This window comes from Colletes gigas, unplaced genomic scaffold, assembly GCF_013123115.1.
Source record: "Colletes gigas isolate AHSC1104 unplaced genomic scaffold, ASM1312311v1 Colletes_gigas_Sc00021, whole genome shotgun sequence".
Classification (NCBI taxonomy): Eukaryota; Metazoa; Arthropoda; class Insecta; order Hymenoptera; family Colletidae; genus Colletes; species Colletes gigas.
This window is the reverse complement of record NW_025106650.1, coordinates 2,296,729-2,316,667: the sequence shown is the minus strand read 5'-3', so window position 1 is coordinate 2,316,667 and position 19,939 is coordinate 2,296,729.

Below are 19,939 nucleotides of genomic sequence, written 5' to 3'. Positions count from 1 at the left end.
CGTTACTGTCGCTCGATGGGGGCTGTTCTTTCGGTGCGCTCTTCGCGAGGACAGAAATTACGGGTAAAAGTTAAGTGGCTATAATGAACGCGGCCTGTAAGACAACCGAGCGGTAGCGTGGGCGGGCAGCGTAAAGAATGGCCGTGCATTCTGTGTGTAACGAGTTACGAGAAGTTGGCCCGTGAAGTCGACGGAGGAGAGACCTTATTAACGAAAGTGTTCAGTTTTTGCCACCGCCACGAGTGAATATTATGCCTTTACGCAACGAAAGCTATATTCGCGCGATAAGCGGAATTTACGAGGCAATTCTGTTTGCCGGATGGGCCACAAAAGTCACCGTGTAATTGCCCCGTCTCGTCCCCCCGTCTATACCTTGTCGTTTTGTTCAACGTTTTCGAGAAAACAGAAAAATAATAGCCACTTAGGTGTAACGTTTCCCTTCGCGAATTCTAACTCAAAGGATACTAATTGGACGAGTAAAATTAAGGGAAAATTCCCTGCGTAACAGGTCTACGAAATAGACTTTTGTGTTTTTTTATAGTCAAAGGCGAAATTAACCGTACGCTTCTTTGGTCTAAATAAAAGTGTTGTAATTTAATTAATTTTTTGTAGTGACTTCTTTTTTGTCGCGAATTGCGTGCACCGCTATGTATATGGATCTACATATAAAATACCAGAGCAGAATCCCGTCGTTAAAGGCATACTAGAAATCGTTGAAACGCGTAATATGCAGAATATTAACTGGCCCGGCGGCGACGCTTAAATCAATCATGCAAATTTTTCAATGTACGTCACTTTATCGAGGCTAACAATTTGTCCCCTAACCGTGTACATTGCTAGCGATCTATACGCATTAAAATGACAGGGGGGAAATTCAGTTGTTAGAAATTATTTACTAAACAAAAGAGCTGTGACTATTATTATTCGAAATAAGAAATTTTCTTCATAAAATGACGTACAAATGTGTGTAATTATCTTTCATTATTAGACTTACGGGGGCATAGATTGCATATATTTCTATCCAAGCTCGGTTTTCTTTTAATTAGAATACATTTTCATATCCTTATATTAATCAAATTCAACCTAAATTGCTAACAAATAATATTTATCATTTCCACAACTTTGTATCGAATCTGAAACCCATCAAATCTATCCGTCAATGTAGGTGTTGATGAACAGTTGAATTAAATTAGTGAAAATGCATTATAGAAAATGAAAGATTTTATGATGCTCCTTCGTTTATTGCTATATTTCCCCGAATTTATGTTGGAGATAGTTTCGCGTTAGCGCGTAGCTGAAATCCGAAATAATTATTATCTCGACGTTATAGCGTTCGACGAATAAGCGTGACGTTTCCCGTTAGATCGCTTCGCCGTTTTATGTATAATTAGATCGATGCTCGGAACGTTGCTCTAGCTTCGATCTTCCGCGTCGAAAATTAATTTCAGGCTGTTAGCGTACCGTTCGACCGTTGAAAAAGTTATTTTCCCACCGGGTCGAGAATACGATAGCAGAAACTACATTATTCATGAACGCGGTAAGCATAGCAAACGCGTAGCGTAATTTCACCGGGTTGGGAATCTTAGGTGCTATCGCGAACCGGATACGAGTCAGTCCAAAGTTATAGGTGCTCGTCTATATAGGGTGTACTCAGCGCTATCGACTATAATATTCCCATTGAAATCAGAAAAATAATCGCGAAGCATCTCTCTATCACACTGCCTTAAACTTCTTTTCCTTGAATGCACCTATACAACTTTACTTGTTTTGAAACATTTGCTGAATTTGAATAAATGGACGGCTTCGATCAATCTGAGGATGAACGTCTCAGGAAGTATTTAATTTCGATTTTTAACCAGCCAGAAGACTTTAATGTAACCTGAAGAATTGACGGTATTTGTTTTCAATTTGTGCATTATGATGAGCAAACACTCTCTTCGTGACAAGTTCTGATATTTCCAGTATTGTCGTAAAATAAAATATCGAGTAGTCTAAGACGTATACAGCTGACCCACCACTTACAGTGAAACTTCTCCACCAGCATCTGTAATCCTAGTAACGTATAAACATCATGTATATTCATACTTTCACACTATCCTAAACCTTTTTGCCTTGAATGCACCGATACAACTTTACTTGTTTTGAAACATTTGCTGAATTTGAATAAATCGACAGCTTCGATCAATCCGAGGTTGAACATCTCAGGAAGTATTTAATTTCGATTTTTAACCAGCCAGAAGACTTTAATGTAACCTGAAGAATTGACGGTATTTGTTTTCAATTTGTACATTATGATGAGCAAACACTCTCTTCGTGACAAGTTCTGATATTTCCAGTATTGTCATAAAATAAAATATGGAGTAGGCTAAGACCCTCCACTTACAATGAAACTTCTCCACCACCATCTGTAATCCTAGTAACGTATACACATCATGTATATTCATACTTTCACACTATCCTAAACCTTTTTTTCTTGAATGCACCGATGCAACTTTACTTGTTTTGAAACATTTGCTGAATTTGAATAAATCGACAGCTTCGATCAATCCGAGGTTGAACATCTCAGGAAGTATTTAATTTCGATTTTTAACCAGCCAGAAGACTATAATGTAACCTGAAGAATCCATAGTAATTGTTTTCAATTTGTACATTGTGAAAGCTTCACCAAGAGTCGACAATATTTCCCCCAAAACTTTTCATTAAAATCTTGTTACTAACGCTTGGGAAACCACCCGCGCAGGAATAAAAACTACACAGCGACCTGGTTAAAGGTGATCTCGAAGTCTCATAAAACACGCTGATTCTAAAAAAATTATCCCATTATGGTCTGGCCGGTGTCACTCGAGTTTCGCGAACAAAGTTCTCGCGCTTCTATAAATACAAGGAAGACGTTCGAAAGTGTTTGGCCACGCTTCACGTTTTCGCGCGACAATTCCATCCTCGTTACCGAGTTCTCAATCTCGTACGTGTTTAACATCCACTAACGTGTTAACGTGCGTCGTAACAACAGGCTTCCTTTCACGATGCATCTGTTCGACGGTCGCCAGTCCGTGTGCCGGCAACAAATATTGTCTCAGTTAACGATTGCCCGAGTCCCGGGTCCGGTTACGTTCGTTTAGCCTGTTCCGTTTCGCGCCGGGTCGTCGCTAAGCCTCCTTGAACTTCGTTATTTCAGCTACTTATGAATACAAACCGGGTATTTCTTGTTCTTCGGGTTACTGGAAACTGAATTCGCGATCCCCTTTCTCCTACACCCCTCGTTGCAAGCTTCATAAATACAAAGTGTATACTCCGGGCTTTCGTTTCTCTCGCATGACTGCTTGTCTGGTCCGGGTCAAGTGGTGGCGATTCGACGGCGGATCGTCCCACGAGATCCCGGGAGCCGTCGAAGAGTTTTCCCCTCCCGTTTATAGAATATTTCAAGCGCCGTTCGTCGACTAACGAGTGCGAACGGGGAATTGTTCCGACGTTTTATTTACCGTCCTACGGGATACGCCTCCCCTTCATTGAAATTAGGGTCAACAACTGCTATTGTAGATACGAGCATTTAAAATAATATCGGAATCCTTATTCCCCGAATCTTTGATGAAATACTAAGACCAATTTCGACCTAGATTTCTAGCAGCATTTTAATATTTTAATATTTTTGTCTGGCTATTCGATCGTCTGGAGCAGCGTTTCCCCAACCTTTTCTGTGCTATGCCCCACCTAAGCCTTTCTAAAATTCTTATGCATAATTTTTAACAATCAAAAATTGAAATGTTCACTAAGGAAACTTGAATGATAGGTTTTAGGAAGAAATAGGAAATTATTGAGCAAACACAGTAAGTGAATTTTCAAAACATACATATAATGGAGAACTGAAATTCAAGTACAAAATAATTTTAATTTATTATTTAAATTTAGTGAGATTACTTTTATATTAAATAAAGTTTTAATTGACTCATCATTTCGTATTTCTGCGAGTTCTCAACGAAACACTGATCTAGAGCTAATTTAAGATTTACAAACTAAATTGTTTAGTATATGGGGTATATTCTACGTGAAAATATGAATCGAAAATGTAGAATAAACTTTTTTCATAGGAGGCTTTGTTACCGAGAAAATGAGCTTTGAAAATTCAGTGGATACGGCGCAAGTAGAAACAGTGATTAATGGTCAGACGCGCGGAGGAAACTTTCAAATTCGATTATCTCGAAAACAAAGCCCCCAAAGAAAAAATGTTGCTCATCTTTTTCGACTCATTTTTGCACGTAGAATTACCCCATATTCGTATTTTTGCTATCTATTCGAACATGCCCTTAATATCGGCGAACATACGCCATTTATCATCGCAACAAAAACGATTATAAATGAAACGTTGGAAAATGGCTCCAGGAGTCGATATTAAACATACATCTTATCTCTAAACTAGACCAACATAAAATTGCAACTATACAACATCCCAAAATTTCCCGTCTAAAGATGGGGGGAAGCTGCTGGAAACGTCATCTATTAAGTTTACGACGTCCTGCTTATATTTGACATAATTCATTTTGGAAATTAAATTTAAAAAACTATCTTGCTTCATGCAAACTTTTTATTTACTTTGGTCATACGTGTATACAGGGTGTCCCGTAAATAGTGTAAGAACCGGAAATGTGTGGTAGCTGAGACGATTCTGAACAACAATTTCCTTTGCAGAAATGTCGTATGGGGTTTCGTTTTTGAATTATTAACGAAAAACACTGACCAGTAACGATTAAAATTTTCGAACGAGTCCCTAAATAATTCCATAAAAAGAGAGGAATGTATGAAGAATATATGCAAGTAATAATTAAAGTTCTCGCGTATCTGGAAATTTTTCGATCGACTCGCTAAATAATTCGATTAGCAGAGAGAGGAATCCGGAAACGTGGAGGACGAACCGAACTCGCGGTACTGGATTAGTCCAGAATTGAGTGCCCCGTGCAATTTCGCAGAGAGAGAGCCGCTTATCGGAGTTCCAAAGTTTCTAAATTTACCACGAGACATTTCTTTTGCCGAGAAATACCAGAAGGTTATTTGTAAATATGACAGAATCGAGGCAGAAACAGCCGGGGCGTAATAACGGGAACCGCGATATCAGATGCACGCTTATTCCGCGATTTCGTTCGCGGTACAAATTGCGCAATTACTTTTATTATTGCCGGCGATGTATCGCGGAAGACTTTCCTTCGTCCGGGTTAAAGTTTCCTCGTTTCCCGGAGTTCACGCGGGCCGAACTTTTTGAATTCTTCCCCGTGCCTCGGAGCTTCTAAAACAAAACCGAAAGCTCGACTCGCTCCCTTCCTACGCGATCCTTCCCGGTAAATTTTAATTGCTTCGTACAAATTTTAATTAAAACTCTTTAAAAACGAACATCCGACAATTTACTCCTCGCGATATTGTGTCGAAGATCCTTGCAACTTCCGCGGAGTGAGGGGGGAGGGATGAAATCTATGCGTGCCTGTCTGGTTCAGGTTTATTTAAGAGGATGATCTAGACTGAAAATTGTGAATTCGCGGGTTCTCTCTGCGCGTATATTTAACATTTTTAATGTTTAAAACGTTGTGCAAATCCAGGCAGATAGATGTAGAAATGGTTGTGTCGGGGAATGTGAAATTCAACGGGGAAATTGTACTGTGTTTGAAATTTCAAGCCATTCTATTTTGTTTTAACTGATCTACCTCCTGTAAGTTTTAGATTGTTTTACAGTCTTTAAATTAATATTACTCGATCGTTTTTCAGGGAAAAATTATAAGCAACCGGTGCACTTTATTAAATGATTAAAATAAATAATTTAACTGTTGATTTCCTAGTAAAAAGACTGTACTTTATAATATAAGTTTTATGAAGCTCTGAATGTTTTGGATTCTGAAATTCCATGCGAATTCAAAAGCACGGATAATTTAGTTATATTTTGAAACTTGGCTGCTTTGAATCTGTGGCGTCGCCTCCAATGCTCGCCATGAGAGGGGCCGCGCTCTCACAAGCGCTCGACCGACCTCTCGGTTGCTATACAAGGTTTGGCCATCCCTGGGAAAAATTGTAATGGGGGATTCTAGAGGTCAAGATAGGACGAAAATCAAGAATATCAATTTGGTTATGGAGGCTTTGTTAAAAAGTTATTAACGTTTAGAGTTCCGCCAGTACTGAATATTTTTCTCGAAAATGCATAGGATTTCGAGGGTATGTCTATTCACTAAAAATTATTGTAATTGACCCCCGGAACCGAAAATAATTTTTTCAAAGTGACTTGAAAAATTTTTTTAATTTCAGGGAAAAATGTCATGTATGGTCAGACATTAGATTTTCGGTAAGGAATTTTTTTTCTCGAAAATAGTTAGGATTTCGGGGGTATGTCTATTCACCAAAAATGATTGTAATTGACTCCCGGAACCGGACATAATTTTTCCAGAACGATTTGAAAATTTTTTTTCACCGAAAAATGTAGGTACCTGTCGATTTTTCTTAAAAATTCGTTCTTGATTTTTAATAATTTTGTTTGCCCTCTGATAAAAAAGTTGTCTAATACTTTTTTTGTAGGTACCCATGAACTCTACTTCCGAAAAAAGGTTCATTGAAATATATTCACCATTGTAGGAGTTATGGGCGTTTGAAAATTGGACAATTTTTATAGGGTTTTTCTCATTTTGCGGGGTCAAGGAACAACTTTTCCAACATTTTCATAATCTCTACATATTCTCCACTAAAATACGCGTTGTTTGCTTTTTGAAATATTAAAATCCTCCGATCCGTTCAGGAGTTATGATGTTTTAAAGATTCGCATGCAATTTCGGGGTAACATTTCCAGCAGATATTAGATTTTCGGCGAGGAATTTTTTTTTCGAAAACGCGTAGGAATTCGGGGGTTTGTGTAATGACCAAACATGATTGTGATTGAGCCCCACATGCAAAAATAATTTTCTTAGAACAATTTGAAATTTTTTAATTTTGTTGAAGAATTTCTTATCTTCTCGAATTTTTTTCTCGAAACTGAGTTGGATTTCGAGGGTATGTCTATTGGCCAGAAATGCTTGTAATTGATCCGTGCAACTAAAAATAATTTTTCCAAGACGATTCGAAATTCTTTTCTTTTTCACCAAAAACTTTCAACACCTACTTGAATTTTTTTCTCGAAACTGATTAGAATTTCGGAGGTATGTGTATTCATAAAAAATGATTCTAACTGACCCCTGCAACAAAAAATGATTTTTTCAGAATCATTTGAAATTTTTCAATTTAATTTTTTAATAACTTTTCAACGAAACCTCGGTCAAGAAATTGATGTTCTTGATTTTTGTCTTATTTTGGCCTTTAGAATGTCCCATTAAAATTTTTCCCAGGGGTGGCCGAATACCCTGAATATCAGTGCTATGTAAAGATTTTATCATTTATCAGTTTGTGGCGTCGCCACCAGAGGGGTCGCGCTCTCACAAGCGCTCGACCGACCCCTCGGTTGCTATATACAGGGTGAGGCATTTTAAACAGGTCACCTGAATAACTCGCTTGTTTTTGAAGATAGGAGAAAATGCATTAGACCAAACTTATTTGGTATCGGGGGGCTCATAATCTGGTATTACCAATTTTTTTGTAGGTGGAGGCGTCAAGGAGATATGAAGGTCAACTTTGTTTTTTTAAATGGAACAGTATATTTTATTACTTACATTCTGATAGAGTGTTTCAAGGCGAATACAATGACCTATTATTAAGGTCATTCAAGGTCACCCAAAGTCAACTGCAATAGAAAATAAATTGTGTCAGAGTACATTTCGAATACTTGTGTATCACGTGTGTGTATTGCGTGACACGGGTCACAAAAGATAAACAAACATTCAATCACATTGTACGCTTATCCGTATCCTCAAACATTATTGGTAATTTTACTACCGACTAGAGCACAGCTTCGTAACATTTATTCAGTCTAAGTGTTTAGTTTTCTAAAATGCGTTACACGATAGCAGAGAAAGTAGAAATGGTTCTTATTTATGGTGAATGTCATAGAATTATGAGGGAAGCGGTACGTGTGTATAGTGAAAGATTTCCCGATCGTAATAATAGACCTTCACTTTCTGTCTTTACAAACATTATAAAAAAGTTCCAAGAAACTGGAACTGTGGATAACAAAACACGTAATCTTGCCAAACGAGCAACTGATGATGGAAACTCGATAAATATTGTAGCAGCTGTAATACAAGATCCACATGTTAGTACAAGACAACTGGAACGCGAAAGTGGCATCAGTCAACGAAGTATTTTACGAATATTACACATTAACAAATTTCATCCGTTCCACATATCACTTCATCAACAATTAACTGAAAATGATTATACAAAACGTTTACAATTTTGTGAATGGGGCTTACAAAAACTACAAGACGATGAAATGTTCTTGAGTAAATTGTTATTTACCGATGAGGCCACATTTACAAACCATGGAGCAATTAACCGTCACAACATGCACTACTGGTCGGTAGATAATCCACGATGGTTGAGAGAAGTCGACAAACAGAGACCTTGGTCTGTAAACGTCTGGTGCGGTCTTCTTCATAATAAAATAATTGGTCCATATTTTATTGATGGCACGCTAAATAGTAGTAAGTACCTGAGAATCTTAGAAGACGTTTTGCCAGAATTGTTAGAAGACACTTCACTGGACATACGACAATCCATGTGGTTCCAGCAAGACGGATGCCCTGCTCATTCAGCACGCAATGTTACAGAATTTCTAAATAGAAAATTTGGAGATTCTTGGGTAGGTCGATCAGGAAGTAACAAATGGCCGGCACGATCCCCAGACCTGACACCTCTCGATTTTTATTTGTGGGGAAAATTAAAGGCAGAAGTGTACCGCGAAAAACCAACTACCAAACTTGACATGCAAGAACGTATAAGAAGAGCTTGCTCTGTAATAGATACAAATGAAATTTGCCAGGCAGTGTCATCAGTATTGCAACGATTTAGACTATGTATCCATGTTCAAGGTCGCCATTTTGAACACTTGTAATAGCAGTATCAAAGTATCCAAGTGTTCGAAGAGTGCTTTGACACAATTTATTTTCTATTGCAGTTGACTTTGGGTGACCTTGAATGACCTTAATAATAGGTCATTGTATTCGCCTTGAAACACTCTATCAGAATGTAAGTAATAAAATATACTGTTCCATTTAAAAAAACAAAGTTGACCTTCATATCTCCTTGACGCCTCCACCTACAAAAAAATTGGTAATACCAGATTATGAGCCCCCCGATACCAAATAAGTTTGGTCTAATGCATTTTCTCCTATCTTCAAAAACAAGCGAGTTATTCAGGTGACCTGTTTAAAATGCCTCACCCTGTATATAAATTCCTCGACCGACTTTCCAATATCCCAGTCGTCTCACGAGTTCCTAATCGCAGCAAAGCAGCTCCACAAACCATTCAATCTTAGGAGCACAGAGAGTGTGAACATAAATACAAAGGGTTTTTGTTTCTGCAGAGTTTAACTTTTACCCTCGAGTGTCACGAAGAGAAAATTATTGGCCTGCAAGTGGATTCATAATATTAATACTTTGGGAATAGTTCGATCAGAAATTCGTCTTACCTCAAGGTTGTCTATGAAAAAACAATTATGAATAATTCTGCATACGTTTTTGGTAGGAAGAGAGGAATATAGGCAACGTATATAGTTAAACGTTCGATTGATGTACAGTCAGGGCACTAGAACTGTCCTCTAGAGGCGTGTCAACGATGTAAGCGGAGGAATGTTGAAGCAAGTGCCATGCTGGCAGAGTATCAGCCAGCTTTAAATCCTCGTGTCGCCGAAGCTGTTCATTTGGTATATGAAAATTTAAGGGAGAATAAAATTTCTACAGCGTCGTTGCACAGGATTTCATAACACAGTAACGAGAATTACGATACGGTTATATAGAACACCATAAGATTCTATTTAGCCTGACTATCTCTTATAATCTTGCTCGACTTGGGTCAATGAAAACTATTTCTTGCTACGCGTCTCTAGGAAAGTCGTCCAGAAAGAAATACGAAACCACAGATTATTTAAAAGAAATATACTCCTTGGAAAACATGAATTTCTCGATAATCGTTCGTTCGTAGTTTCATAAATATAAAACCAGAATTGAATTTAAGGTACTTAAAATTACTTGTCAGCAATTTTACACTAAATTTGATTGTTTTACTGATACGAATATATAAAAATTGTGTGTTAAATTAAAAAATGAACGAGTTTGCGTTTGGAACCGTAGGTAAAATTCTAGGTAAATGTTCGTGATAGATGGAATTATTAGGATGGCTAGGAATGATGGCGCGGGAATATTTATTCGACTCCTGATGGGCGCATAAATTTCTTCCTTTGGCGAAATGCAAATTGCACCAAGACCTGGCCGCGACGTACGTGTCATAACTTTGAGCAGAAAACGTTGTTCTCTGTATTTCGAGGCCCGTTTACAAGCCGCGGAGCATTGCTTCGATTTTACCATTATCCCCCACTCTTGAGTCTTCGCTTCATGAAAAATGGTGTTTTTAGACCGCTTGTCCTGCGTCGGGTCGTGACAAATTGCCACGTCCATTTCTGGCAATAATGTTATCTCCTCCTGCGTTCGCGTGCAACTTCGAAGAAACTTGTCTTTTCTGCGAGAATTCGTCTATTCGTGGCTCCCACCCGTTAGAGTTTCTTATCGACGAGAATGTGTGAGGACTTTGAGTTTCGATCACGCAATTCTGAAATTTTCCCACGTTTTGTAAGCTCCCTAACTAGCTATAAATAGAAAATAGCAAGTAACTTTTCGAATTTCTTTAATTGCATTAAGAAAACATGGAATGAAATATTAATTGAATGAAATATTATATTTTTGAAACGTCTTTTTTACATGTTTATTTTAAATTTGTTCTGGCGATCAAAATAGAATAAAACACAAATATTTCACCAAGAAAAAGAATTATAATAATTGATCTATCAATCTATACATATATTTCCCTTTTGTTCTGCAAATGTAATTAATAATATACTGTTTGGAGAAACTATATTTCTTAAACTTTCGAAACGACGTGTATGTTTTCTTATTTATTGTACTCTGTGCCCTGAAACCTAATTCTGCAATTATTTTCAACGTCTACTACAATTAACTACATACGATCGTTCACGTCAGTGTTTAAATCGTGATTACAATATTTGTTTCAACGCCAAATTATGCAAATATTCTAGAGTAAATTATTTGATATAATATTGAGTAAATGTTTGAAATAAGCGTTGCTTTGGAAAATTACACGTGTCGAGTAGCATTATAATATTATCGCCATTCGGATTTGACGAATGGATGGAAAAATAAACTGCGAAGCACTCGGCGTGATAAATTGCTCTTATCGGTGACGATCTGATAAACTGAAGTAATAATAGAGCAAAGAGAGTATGTCAAGCTAGTATACCAAGCGAAAGGCCATTTGTATGATTTTTCATTTTGGCGAGTCAAATCTATATTTAGAATGCTGCTTTCTATTTCCTATTTCTGACACAAATAATATATTAAACAAATAAAGTACCATATAGAGTTCATAAACGATTAAAGGGATTGACAAATATTAATTTAAAGCAGCGAATCATTGGTGAAGTAACGAGATTACAATTTCTGATGGACTCCACAGAAAATATTAAAAGGAACCGTATGTTTTCAATTAATAAAACCAATTGTGAATATTTTTGTTCGTTGAAAAAACGTTACAGTGACCCTGCAATTTTCATTACAAATAATTTTCACCGCGCGATATATTTTTCCAACGTAATCGTGAAACGCGAAAATGTACAATTTATGGAAAGTTTTGTGCAAATATTTATAAAAGGGTACGCCATTAATTTCAATATGAAATATCGAAATACTGACGTACTCTGCCTCTAATAAATAATAATACATTAAATTGTATTATTTTATTTGGATACATAATGATCTATGCTTTTGTAAAACAAAATTTTCTTTCTATTTTCTTAAATATATTATGTTTGTTCATTTTGTTCGAAACTTTTGAAACGTTTTCGGAAAGGAAATTTTTACAACATTGTTGAATAAAATTCTTGATTTCCTATTTCCCACAACGCTTATAAAAGTTACTTTTCGCGTAAAAAAAAAACGTAAAACCTACGACGTCAACTTTGTGTACTTCGGGCTACGCATTTTTGAAATTCCACGATGTTACGGCCAGGATCGAATGCCCTGAAACTGTTGCAAAATGTTCGCGCCACAAAGTTGCGTTTGCTTCAAGCCCGCGAAACGACGGTAATGGAAAAACTCGGTTGTAAAAAAATAAAACTTCACAGGTCCTACAACAACGCCGTCGTGGTTCGAGTGGAATATCCACGTTCTATGAGTTTTAAGTGCCCCTCATAAAAGTATTAATAAAACCTGTTACGGCCATGAATACCAACAAGATTGCGCCAACGAGATTAACAAGGGCTTACGATAAAAGTGTATCGTGCATTAGATTGGCTGTTTCTTCGCTTTAACATTGAACGTATGAGCCGAATTATTAATCGAAGCAAGTAGTAAGACACGATATTGGTCCGACAGTCGTCCAACAACGCAGTGTACTATTTTAACAGTTATTTGAGTTTTGTTTATAGGCTACGTTGCTTAAATCTAACGTCCAAATCACTTCTACTGCTATTGAAAGTATGAAAACAATATTAAGTATCAAGTATCAAGTAGTAAGTGGCGATATTGATCAGACAGTCGCCGGATAACGCAGTGTACCATTTTAACAGTTATTCTAGTTTTGTTTATAGGTTGTATCGCTTAAGTTGAACGTCCAAATCATTTCTACTGCTAAGGAAAGTATGAAAAAAATATTAAGTACCAGTGTCAAGTAGTAAGAGGCGATATTGGTCCGACAGTCGTGAAATAACGCAGTGTACCATTTTAACAGTTATTTCAATTTTGTTTATAGGCTACCTTGCTTAAATCGAACGTCCAAATCATTTCTACTGCTATCGAAAGTATGAAAAAAATATTAAGTACTAGTATCAAGTAGTAAGAGACGATATTGGTCCGACAGTCGTCGAATAACGCAATGTACCAATTTAAAAGTTATTTCAATTTTGTTTATAGGTTGTATCGCTTAAGTTGAACGTCCAAATCATTTCTATTGCTAACGAAAGTGTGAAGAAAAATTATTAAGTGCAATTTAAAATATTTAAAGGCACATAGATGGCCTTAATAGGAAGTTTAATATATGGATTAATTTATAGGAATAAATTTGTATCTTGCTCCCTATTTCCCATAGTTAACTTACATATATTTACATTCACGCTAGAGTTTGTTTGACCATCAATGCTAATTCAGTGAATAGCTTTCAAATTACAGTCGTCCATGAGAAGAGGACGCTAAAATCATCTTTCTAAGGCAGTCGGTGAGTGATCATGTTGAAACCTTATCGATTCGAGCTTGCAATGCACCGCAACCTTACCGACTTGTGATATACGGGCTCTCAGGATACTGTAGAAAGCTTTCCAAAAACTTGTGCATCGATATTATTTCTCACGAATGATGATCAAACAGAATTTTGATATTTTGGAAACATAAATTAATAATCTTGAGCTTTTTATTTCTCTATTATCTCCTCGCGAACGAAACAAAGAGCGTCTATAATAATTTCTGGATCGATAATGTATAGTTAGTTTAATAGACTAATTATTTATCGGTGTATTCTTCAAACTATTCAAGCTTTTTGATGCTTTTTTTATATTTTTGTGAAAATACCGAAATATTTGAACTGCAGTAAATGGAACCGTTTTATTTTGAACATCTCCATTAAATAGAAGTTTGATTTCAATAATATATAAATATATTGATTAGTAATAGTACATTCTTTCCTCAGATTTTAAAGATTATCAAAACTAATAGTATTTCATTAATATACATTTATTATTTGGATGATGTCTGTAAATAAAATTTGATCAGTTATTGGCGGGGAGCCAAACTCGCTTTTGTTTATTGCCAAACTTGCATTCGAAATGTAAAAATTTATTCCAGATAACAAAACATTATCGACACCTCAGATTTGATGTAGGATACCTTATCACCTAATCGAAGTTGCTGCTTCACGACCTGAAGTACCGACATTCTAAGAAAGCAGCAGTTTCGCAGCGCACTCTACGTTTAAGCTCTGTGACTCCGAAGGCCACATTCGAACGAATTATCCAAATCGATACTGTCGGCAAATCTAAAAAAACTTACCCTATATACCCTTTGTGATCCTAGCTATTCCTTCAGCCTCGAAAAATATTCCAATAACTAACGAATAATACTAAAATATTTTAATAAATAATCCTCAGCAAGCTTGTCCACATTTTATTGGAAAGATCTGTGCAAGATTTTCAATATTGATTCAATTAATATGTAAGAACGTTAGTTTGATGAACATGGCATAGAAGGAGCTCATAGAGCACTATTAGAATAGCAAAACGGGGAAAAGAGTTAACCATCTTATAAAAGTCTTATAAAAATTGATCGATAAATAGAAACTTGATAATAAACGTGTTAATCAATGAATCCTATTTCACAAATACTCGTGGATCATTATTTTAATTACGATTATCCGTATTTTCGAATGTGCATAAATAGTGGAACAAGCGGTATACAATTTATTGCAGGCACTGTTCGTATTTGCACTCTGCTTCTCGAGCCTCTGGATATTGCACACTTAATCATGAATCTACTTTTTCATTCCGAAGCTCGGAGATATTTTCCTTTCTTCCGCACGTTTCGCGAATTTTTTTTACGGCAGTGCTTAAACGATGCATAAAGTAGAAGCACGAACGTGTTCTCGTCTGATTTATTTCGCGGAGGATAGAAAGGGCTCTGCTCGTCCGGGAAAGCGACGGGGCGAGGTTTAAGCGAACCTGAAACTTTAAATTCATCGCAATTATCGCGAAATCGTTGTCGTTGCTAATTTGAAACAGGGCCCCGGCGACAATTTATTAAATGGTTTAATTCGATCTCCCGTTGAATTAACGTCCGCAGAACGGAACGATCTACGCGAGAGAAAAAGTAACGCAATTAATCGCGTCCAGTATTTAAAATTGCACGATCGAAGCAAATATTTTTACAGGATTTCTCAAACATTGGAAGGAGCTGTGCAAAACCTTACGCAAACGTTCACAGAAATAATACTAAATCGATCAGTGAAGGAACAGGAAATTCTTTACGATTACTCCACTTCCGCTCCGAGGGTCACTCGATTCTTTAACGCTCTGTAGAGTGATTCAGCTGATCGGGTCACGCATCGATCGTCTCCTAGAAAGTGCAAATTAGAACCTTGATAATCGTGTCAAGGGCCAACTAGATCCCCCCCCCTCCCTCTCTCAAAAAAAATTGCAAAGAAACTCGCGATCGCGACGTCTTCGTTTCCGTTTCGCCGCGTCCGGTGGCAAACGTAAATCGTTAAGGCTCTACGAAAGTTCGTTCGTCGTTAACGAAGCACCTCTGACGCTGGACCGTCGATTTCAAGCGCGTTCGAAAGTTTACCTCCCCCCGGAACGTCGTGATTCGCTTGATAAACACGGCCGCGGAGAATAATAGGCGAACGGTGAGGGAAAAGCGAAGGAGAGAAAAAGTTACCCCGGAGTTTCTGTAATTTCGCGAGTCCCACGGCGTCGAAGACATTTTTCACGCGGAACGGTATTTTACATATAAAGCATCGCGCAAAAGATGTCCGCGTTCTGTCTTCGGTGTATGTATTGCCAGGCGTTGGAACTTTCTTTCCGGCCGTTCTGAATCTTAGAGGATGAGAAAGCACCTCGCGACGAATGGTAAATGGGAGTTGTTCCCGCGGATAGTGATTTCGCCCGGACGGGCAAAAGAAATTTCAAATGTCTGCTTTTAACTCGTATCTCGGAATATTTCGCGCGTTTATCGCGGAACTGCGCCGACACTACCGCGCCTCGAGCGACGTAGAGACCAGAAAATAACGCGAATATTCGGTTTTCGGTGAAAGAACTCGGCAAAAGTTGCGTCACTTGAAACTTTTTCTGGTGAATGTTTAATGTGTTCGAAAGTACATTTCTTGAACTGCTTTTTGTACAAATTTTTTACAAAAATATTGATTATTGTAGCTGTAATAGGAATCAGCGTGAGAGGCATTGAAAAATTTGTTTGAAATGGACGGGCATGTAATTTTTCACTGCAAGTTGTGTAACAAAGAAATCGTGCAATTTTCTTAAATTATAAGACACTAGCTTCAGTATGGATTTTTAAAAATAATTTGTTTTTTTTAAATTCATGTTTTAATGTTTTTATTTAAATTACTTATTTCTATTTCTTTGGGGTGGAGTTTGAATTGGATTTGAATTGACCTGTACACTAGTTTCGTTCAGATTTGCTTTATATGAGCATTGCATGGTAATGTGTCCTTCTTGATTACAGTTAAAACATGTCTGTTTTTCTGTAGTAGCAAATATTCTGTATGATTTGTTATCTATTGTGATTTGAAAGCAGCTACAGCAGTACATTCTTAAATATATACAGGGTGTTCGGCCAACCCTAGGAAAATTTTTAATATTAGATTCTAGAAGTCAAAATAAGACGAAACTCAAGAATACCAATTTGTTGATTGAGACTTCGTTAAAAAGTTATTGACGTATAAAGTTCCGCCCATAATGAATTTTTTTCACGAAAGTGCGTAGGATTTTGGGGGTATGTGTATTCACCAAAAATGATTTTCATTGACCCCCGAAAACGAAAATAATTTTTTCAAAACGATTTGAAATTTTTTTTTAAATTTCAGGGAAAAATGTCATATATGGTCAGACATTAGATTTTCGGTAAGGAATTTTTTTTCTCGAAAATAGTTAGGATTTCGGAGGTATGTCTATTCACCAAAAATGATTGTAATTGACCCCCGGAACCGAAAATAATTTTTCCAGAATGATTTGAAAATTTTTTTTCACCGAAAAATTTAGTTACCTGTCGATTTTTCTTAAAAATTCGTTCTTGATTTTTAATAATTTTGTTTGCCCTCGGATAAAAAAGTTGTTTAATACTTTTTTGTAGGTACCCATGAACTCTACTTCCGAAAAAAGTTTCATTGAAATATATTCACTATTGTAGGAGTTAAGGGCGTTTGAAAATTGGATCATTTTTATGGAGTTTTTCTCATTTTGCGGGGTCAAGGAATAACTTTTCCAACATTTTCATAGTCTCTACATATTCTCCACTAAAATACGCGTAGTTTGCATTTCGAAACATTAAAATCGTGCAATTCGTTCAAAAGTTATGATGTTTTAAAGATTCGCATGAAAATTCCTGCAGATATTTCTGGCCAGAAATTATATTTTCGGTAAGTAATTTTTTTCTCGAAACTGAGTAGGATTTCGGGGGTATATCTGTCAACCAAAAATGCTTGTAATTGACCCCCGCAATCGAAAATAAATTTTTCAGAACGATTTGAAATTTTCTTTTTCCGTCGAAAAATTTCACACCTTCTCGAATTTTTTTCTAGAAAATGGGTAGGATTTCGGGGGTATGTCTATTCACCAAAAATGATTGTAATTGACCCCTGCAACCGAAAATAATTTTTCCAGAACGATTTGAAAATTTTGAATTTAATTGTTAATAACTTTTTAACGAAGTCTCAATCAACAAATTGGTATTCTTGATTTTCGTCTTATTTTGGCGCCTAGAATCCCCCATTAAAATTTTTAAAATATTAGGTCATCCCATATGTTCGTGCTGAGATTTCTACTGCAACTTGCAGTAATATTTTAAACATATAATGGAATTTTATAAAAATACTAAACCTCTTCTCGTTCGACAACTCCCTCCCCTTCGTTTGGCAAAGCCATTGTATCGTCCCTAGAAAACTTGTTTGATTTTTTTAAAAATGTAGTTCAATGTTTTTCATTAAAATGTTGACATTTTCAAATTGTTTACCCACTGATAAACCTTGTAAGGTTCGGTTTTATTATGTGCTAACAAAAATATTCATGCAACCAGGCTCTAGCACGATCAAGAAAATTTTGTTCCATTAGCTAGTGTGGATTCCAAACTTCGAACTTTGACATAATATCTATTTCTTTCAAATTTGTATGTATTGATGATGTTACTATGTTTGAAATTTCATAAGTCCCCTCAACTGACAAATTTTCTTTGTTTTCTATTAAATTACAAATGTTATCTTCGTCAGTTTTAGAATATCGAACGGCACGATCTTATGGAACGACCTAATAGAAAAAAGTTGATTTGTTTGTCCCCTTAAAAATAAGCTTCGTTATGTTCTCGATTGAAAACTAATCTACACAATAATTATACCAATTATAAATTTTTATATTTATTACAATCTGTAAGTTTATTTTAGGTTCAGGTAATCTTGTGTCTCATTTTGATGAGAGGATCCGCACGTATTAAACAAATTGTCTTAAACAGGTGGTCGGTGCTTGTTCTCGGTGAAACATAATTTTTCATAATTCCTCGTTCTCGCCACTCTCGCTCTTTGAGGTTTGCTCGACGCGGTGCACTCGGATTATTCGCTATACCGGCCACATCGAAAAAGCCACAGAGACGGAAATATTGCTTCATTTTTTACGACGACACTTTTGCCGAGTCGCCGATGAAAAATTCAGCGTGCGGTTTTACGAACAGCAATAAACAAAAAGGGGACGCGAGAAACGTTGGAACAAGACTGTGAAGGTTTAATCAACTCCCTTCTTCCGATGTCCAGGGATTATTAATACAAATTTTTCGCAGGGAGTCTTGTACGTTTGTTGCACATTTCCATGTCGACGGGGTTTTTTCAATTTCGCAAACAGAGGTGTATATTCGCGAGCGGGAGAGTCGACTTCTAACGAAGAGTAATTTCGCTGAGAACTTCTGTTCGAATGAAAATGTTACCTAAGCACCGTGTTCTCGACGTATAATAATCGTCTGCAAAGTGGCCAGCGCCGTTCTTTATAAAATTTTCAATATTCCCGCAGTGGATGAAACTCCCGGGGATATATCCGTTCCGTTTTCGCGGAAGTTTCATTTTCGGGAATAAAATTATCTCTCAAACTTTCGCACCTCGGTGAACATTCGAGACAAATGTCCTATAGAAACGATTGGGCGTTCGTAGTTTGACAAGGTATTATTTTTCGTGAAATATTTTACTTCGAACATTCAACGAAAGTTGTGAAATCTTCTTTTTTTCTTATATTAAATAACGACTTCGATGAATTGATGTTTAATAATATTGCCTGCAACGTTTATGGGAAACGTGATTTTGGAGAATCGAGAAGCATTGTCAAGAAATCGAAAATTCTACGTATTGTGAATTGAATATTTTGTTATATAGGGTGTTCGGGAAAAAATTTTAATGCAAGATTCTAGAGGCCAGAATAAGATGAAAATCAAGAATACCAACTTGTTGATGGAGGCTTCGTTAAGAAGTTATTAACGTTTAAACTTCCGTCCGTATTGAATTTTTTTTTCGAAAACGCGTAGGAATTCGGGGATATGTGTAATGACCAAACATGATTGTAATTGACCTCCGAAAACAAAAATAATTTTTCCAAAAAAATTTGTCCACATTCCTGAATTTTTTTCTCGAAAGTGGGTAGGATTTCGGGGGTATGTGTATTCACTAAAAATGGTTGCATTTGACCCGTGCAACTGAAAATAATTTTTTTAGAACTATTCGTAATTTTTTTTCGCCGAGAAATATCAGCACCTACCCGAATTTTTTTCTCGAAAGTGGGTAGGATTTCGGGGGTATGTCTATTCACCGAAAATAATTGTAATTGACCCCTGCAACCGAACATAATTTTTTCAGGCGATTTGAAACTTCTCAATTTCGCCGAAAAATTTAAGCACCCTGTCGATTTTTCTTAAAAATTCGTTTCTCATTTTTAATAATTTTGTTTGACGCCCAACAGAGCAGTTGTCTAATACTTTTTTGTAACTACCCATGAGCTCTACTTCA